Source organism: Rhipicephalus microplus, unplaced genomic scaffold, assembly GCF_043290135.1.
Source record: "Rhipicephalus microplus isolate Deutch F79 unplaced genomic scaffold, USDA_Rmic scaffold_115, whole genome shotgun sequence".
Classification (NCBI taxonomy): domain Eukaryota; kingdom Metazoa; phylum Arthropoda; class Arachnida; order Ixodida; family Ixodidae; genus Rhipicephalus; species Rhipicephalus microplus.
Window position 1 is genome coordinate 770,001 of NW_027464687.1, and position 5,841 is coordinate 775,841.

A 5,841-nucleotide genomic window follows, 5' to 3' on the forward strand; every position below is an offset into this window, starting at 1 on the left:
GCAAGCGGCATTCCGCTGCGCGCGTGCGTCGTCCGAGCAGTTGCGTGATAAACGACCGTGTCGAAAGCCCAAACACCGCCGAGGCCAGTCGCCGCCGCCGCAAGGGCAGCCACGCAGCCTGGCGAGAGGCATCGTCTCGTGTAGCGTCGCCCCCGCCCCAACTGGAGTGGCCCAGTTTTTTGAACGGGACGGGAACTGCGAAGCACTTAGACCGACGGCGGACTACGACGAGAACGCCTTAAGCTTCGCCAACGTTTCGCCAACTCGTGCGGGAGACTTTTTCCGCTTCGCGGCAAGTCGTCGCGCCGTGCTCTCCGCATCAACCGCGTACGCAGCGAACCGCAAACGTCGGGCGCAGCCTCCTCACCTCCCTGCGCTTTGCGCGCGAACGTTCCCTGTTCGCGCGGCAAAGCCTGGAGGAGGCACGGCCCCGCAGCGTGTTCGAGCGCCCGGTCTACGGGACACCCTGCTTACTTCGAGGGCAACAAGCGCAACGCAAGGCTGCGATCTCGCGCACTTTGCGCACGGCTGGAGAAGCTTTGCTGGCCGGCTTTCGCTCCTCGTGTTTACCGTGCGTTAAAGTTGCGCGTCCGTGGCTCTCGCAGCTCTTGCGCGCCCGGTCGCAGAGAGGAGTACGCAACCTCGACCGCACTTTCCCTGCAGGCTTCCTTCCGACTCGAAGTCCTGCGGCGGTCTCAACGAGGTGCCACATCCTCAATGCAGTCGGTCGCCCCCGTTTCGGTTGGGCTCTGGCACGACGGTCGCCACCGTCTCGCCCTTGAGTGGCCGCTGTTGGCGCTCGCTGTGAGGTGTTCAGCGTGCTGTCCGTGTTGCCGACGCGGTCAAAACGAGTCGACGGCTCACGTTCCCTTGTGCGCCGAAGGCTCTCTTGATATGTGATCCGACCCTCAGACAGACGAAGCCAAGGGAAGACCCAAGGCCGCAATGTGCGTTCAAAGAATCAGTGCTCAGTGTGTCCTGCAATTCACACCAAGTCTCGCAGCTGGCTGCGTTCTTCATCGACCCGAGAACCGAGTGATCCACCGCTTAGAGTCGTGAAAAAGTGTTTGTTCAATTCCGTACAGTCAAAACCAAACGTTTCTGGCACTCGGCCAAACAGTGGCCAAGAAGGGCGCTTTTCAGCGCACGCTTGGACTCCAAAACTCTGCCGCGCCTTTTTCGGCTGCCGCAAATCGAGCAAACGGTGTGTTTCGGACGGCGTTTCGCTTTCGCTACTTGCGAGTGCTTTCGTGGTCCACCCCTCTATAAATACTCGGGAGGCGTCGAAGCCGGTTCTCCAAGCCGGACCCGTAGGTATCGTTGTGTGCTCGCTCTCATTGGCCCGCCTAACCAGAAAATGCCTGCGGTACACCCATTTGGATAAGAGTGCACGCAGATGCGGGCCTCGACGGCTACACATTTCCTCGGGCGGCCGCCTCCCGGCCTCCGTGGAGCGCGGGATGCACGGTCCCATCGACAAGCCTCTCCCGTTTTTACCGTGGCGTCGCGGTTCACCACGGCAGGCGGGTCGGTCTCCTCCGCATAAAAAGGGGGACCCCCGCTTTTTGTTCCACGAAATCGCACAAGCTTTTTTCGCATCCACGGTTTGCCACCGCACACCAAAATGCCGATCCGGCTGCCTACTTTAGCCAACAGGTGGAGCCAGGCGCGCCGTACTTGCGCGGCACTTCCCACGTCCACCGAAGTCGGTGCCAAGGACCACTTTCGGCGCCGGAGCCGCGTACGAGCCTACTCGAGGCGGAAGAACGAAGCCAGCAAGGGCCTGGCCGCAAGTGCGTTCAATTGTCGGGACGTCCAAGTCCCTCGTTCTTCCGTGCTTCCTCTTTCGGCAAGTCGTTGCGGCACCTTCCCAAAGCGCGCAGACCCGCTAATCGCGACGAGCGCGACGTGGCCGTGCCGCCTTTCCCTCGGCAGCAAGCAAAACGCCTGGCAACGTCGACGCTCCCCTAACCGCGATCTCGCACCGTGTTTCGTGTGGCGAATTCAAAAGCCGGCCGGCGCTGCTGCAACCATTACGGTCGGTACGCATACGCCGCGGAGGGCGGGACGGTCATCGGAGCGTGCGGTTCCTCCATCGAGTACTGCGCACCTCGGCCGTCGCATCGCCGTGCCATGACCGGCCGCGCGTCAACGCGAACCGGTGCCAGCGAGATCCCTCGCCTGCAAGAACCGACCGGCAGCCTCCGTCACCCGAGGACGCGGAGGCGCTTGCCGCGGACGGCGGGACGGTATGCACTGGTGCACAGCGGACCCGTCACATCGCCAGTTCCTTGACCGACCGCCGACGCTTGTGCCGTTCCTCTCGTACTTGGCAGTCGCCGCGCGATTGTCGGGTCTCGTTCTTGCACGCTCGAACGGTCGGGAGGGCACTCGGCTGGCGTTTCGGGAACGCGCAGCCTCGCCTTCTACCGACGTAACCACGACTCGCCGTTCGCGCTCCGCCGCTCCTGTTTACAGTACTAGGCGGTCCCGCAGCGGTCGGGTCGCGCATTTCGAGCGCTTCGAGCCACGGTGCAGTGGCGGGTCGAAAGCCGACCTATGAGTGCGTTGCGCCGTTTGTACCCGCGTCCGCCACCTGGCCGACCGTCCAAGGTCGCGGTGTTGGCGTCCGCTGGGCGCAACAATTTGTCACGGGGTGCCGCTCCACATTCAGGCAGCCCCGTGGGGAAAAGCCGACCCCGCGTCCAAACGGGGTCAGCGGCAGAAAGTGTCGGGCGCAGACGCAGCTGAGGCGCTCACCCTTCACAATCCGTTAATGATCCTTCCGCAGGTTCACCTACGGAAACCTTGTTACGACTTTTACTTCCTCTAAATGATCAAGTTTGGTCATCTTTCCAACAGACCGGCGCAACCGAAAGGCCGCGCCGGACATCGGTCCGAAGACCTCACTAAATCATTCAATCGGTAGTAGCGACGGGCGGTGTGTACAAAGGGCAGGGACGTAATCAACGCGAGCTTATGACTCGCGCTTACTGGGAATTCCTCGTTCAAGGGGAACAATTGCAAGCCCCTATCCCAATCACGAAAGAAGTTCCACGGGTTACCCAGTCTTTTCAGACAGGGATAAAGACACGCTGCTTCCTTCAGTGTAGCGCGCGTGCGGCCCCGGACATCTAAGGGCATCACAGACCTGTTATTGCTCTGTTTCGTGCGGCTAGGAGCCGCTTGTCCCTCTAAGAAGGTTGTAAGGTGCTGGGAACCCCGCACCTATTTAATAGGCTAGAGTCTCGTTCGTTATCGGAATTAACCAGACAAATCGCTCCACCAACTAAGAACGGCCATGCACCACCATCCACCGAATCAAGAAAGAGCTCTCAATCTGTCAATCCTCCCAGTGTCCGGGCCGGGTAAGTTTTCCCGTGTTGAGTCAAATTAAGCCGCAGGCTCCACTCCTGGTGGTGCCCTTCCGTCAATTCCTTTAAGTTTCAGCTTTGCAACCATACTTCCCCCGGAACCCAAATACTTTGGTTTCCCGGAAGCTGCCCGCCGAGTCATTTGAGTAACTCAGGCGGATCGCTGGTTGGCATCGTTTATGGTCAGAACTAGGGCGGTATCTGATCGCCTTCGAACCTCTGACTTTCGTTCTTGATCAATGAAAACATTCTTGGCAAATGCTTTCGCAGTAGTTCGTCTTGCGACGGTCCAAGAATTTCACCTCTAGCGCCGCAATACGAATGCCCCCGTCCGTCCCTCTTAATCATTACCTCGTATTCCAAAAACCAACAGAACAGAAACGAGGTCTTGTTCTATTATTCCATGCAAGTTTATTCAGGCGACTCGCCTGCGTTGAGCACTCTAATTTTTTCAAAGTAAAAGCACCGGCCATCTCGAGGCACACAATGAAGTGCACCAAGAAAGAACCGGCATGATGTTCAGTCCGAGCCGTCGCATCGGGTAGATGCACTACTCGTCTGGAACTGAGATCCAACTACGAGCTTTTTAACCGCAGCAGCTTTAGTATACGCTATTGGAGCTGGAATTACCGCGGCTGCTGGCACCAGACTTGCCCTCCAATTGATCCTCGTTAAAGGATTTAGAGTGTACTCATTTCAATTACGGGGCCTCAAAAGAGTCCCGTATTGTTATTTTTCGTCACTACCTCCCCGTGCCGGGAGTGGGTAATTTGCGCGCCTGCTGCCTTCCTTGGATGTGGTAGCCGTTTCTCAGGCTCCCTCTCCGGAATCGAACCCTGATTCTCCGTTACCCGTAACAACCATGGTAAGCAAGTAACCTACCATCGAAAGTTGATAAGGCAGACACTTGAAAGAAACGTCGCCGGCTCGTGGCCATGCGATCAGCACAAAGTTATCCAGAGTCACCACACAATACGGGCCGAAACCCGATCGATCTTGGTCTAATAAAAGCACCCGTTACCCAAAGGGCTCCAGGCTCACTGCATGTATTAGCTCTAGAATTGCCACAGTTATCCAAGTAGGAAGAAACGATCTAAGGAACCATAACTGATTTAATGAGCCATTCGCGGTTTCGCCTTATTTCGGCATGTACTTAGACATGCATGGCTTAATCTTTGAGACAAGCATATGATTACTGGCAGGATCAACCAGGTAATCGTTCGACTGCGCGTCCGTCCTCGCCTTCGGCGGGCCGGACGCAGTCTGTGTGCGGCGGAGGCCACCTTCAGGCGCCCCAACACGCTTATTTTGCACTCCGAGATGACGGCGTTCGAGCTCGCTACGGCACAACCTTCCCGAAAGACGAGTGGGAGCCGTGCGGCAAGAAGCACGTTCATGCTCGCTCTTTTTCGTTGCATCGACTCGGTCGCGCCGTGCGGGTTGCCCAAGCCCGCTGCACTGTCGGTGGACCGGCCGGAACTAGCAACGGAGCCGAGACTGCAAAGCCGCCAGACGACGGGTCACGCCCGCGTCTTCGGCGCTTTCGCATCTGAATCGCCCGAGGACGACACGGAACACACCTCGATATCGTGGTAAAACGGCACCGTCCGACAACCAGCCCCTAACGCATCAAGCGGATGAGGCTGCAGACGACTGCCGTGGATTCCCCTGGAGCAGACCCGAGGACACGCTTGACGAGGCCGAAGCCCGCCGCATATCAGACACCCGGTCGCTTTCGCGTACGCCGCTCACGAGAACCCCCACATAATAGCAGCGATAAGTACCCAGACCTCCTTGGGCACTAATACGAGCGTACTCGAGAAAATTTCACCGCGGGTGTGCCCCGAAACGTGTGGCACGTTGAGCGTGCCACAAGTCTACGTCGCTCTCAAACCCGCCGAGGTCGTAGAATTTGCGACCCTGCTCACGAAATTCCCACCGAGGATACGGCCGCAAACGTACCGCACCTTGGGTAGGCCACGAGTTTGTGCAACACTACGCTGACGGCACAGCACCGAGGTCGTGCGCGCACGCACGGGAAAATTCCGCCGCGGTTTCTGCCGAAAACGTGAGGCACCACGACTCTCCGCAAGTTCGCGTCGACTGCGAAAGACCGAAGTCGTGAACGACGTGTCCGCTACTCGCCGCCGACACGCTGGACACCAAACGTACAACGACTCGACGGCGTCGTAGAGGCCCACGACGCGGTTTTCCTTAACGACGTCTCGGCGTGGCACCGACAGGTTAGAACGGCCGACCAACGTTCCCTGTCCGCCGTTCGGCTCAGTCGAAGGGCTCGGCGACTTCGGCAACGCTGCGAAGCCGCACGGTGACGCACGCCATGTCCCCATTTTTTTTTTTTTCTTTCTGCGTCTGCCGGGGTGCCCCTATAATAGCAGCGATAAGCACCCAGACCGCCGTGGGTCGCTCGCCCCGGCTGACGTGGTTTTTCGTACTCCTGCGGCGG

General features: G+C 58.7%; 2 non-coding genes across 2 annotated transcripts; both read right to left on the bottom strand.

The window, feature by feature from the left end:
* Nucleotides 1-902: 902 nt before the first annotated feature.
* LOC142790566 (5.8S ribosomal RNA) lies at nt 903-1,055 on the bottom strand. Its single transcript, XR_012889611.1, has one exon. It is a non-coding gene; the product is annotated as a 5.8S ribosomal RNA (ribosomal RNA).
* Nucleotides 1,056-2,774: 1,719 nt separating this feature from the next.
* Nucleotides 2,775-4,589, bottom strand: LOC142790492 (small subunit ribosomal RNA). Its single transcript, XR_012889550.1, has one exon. It is a non-coding gene; the product is annotated as a small subunit ribosomal RNA (ribosomal RNA).
* Nucleotides 4,590-5,841: the final 1,252 nt, after the last annotated feature.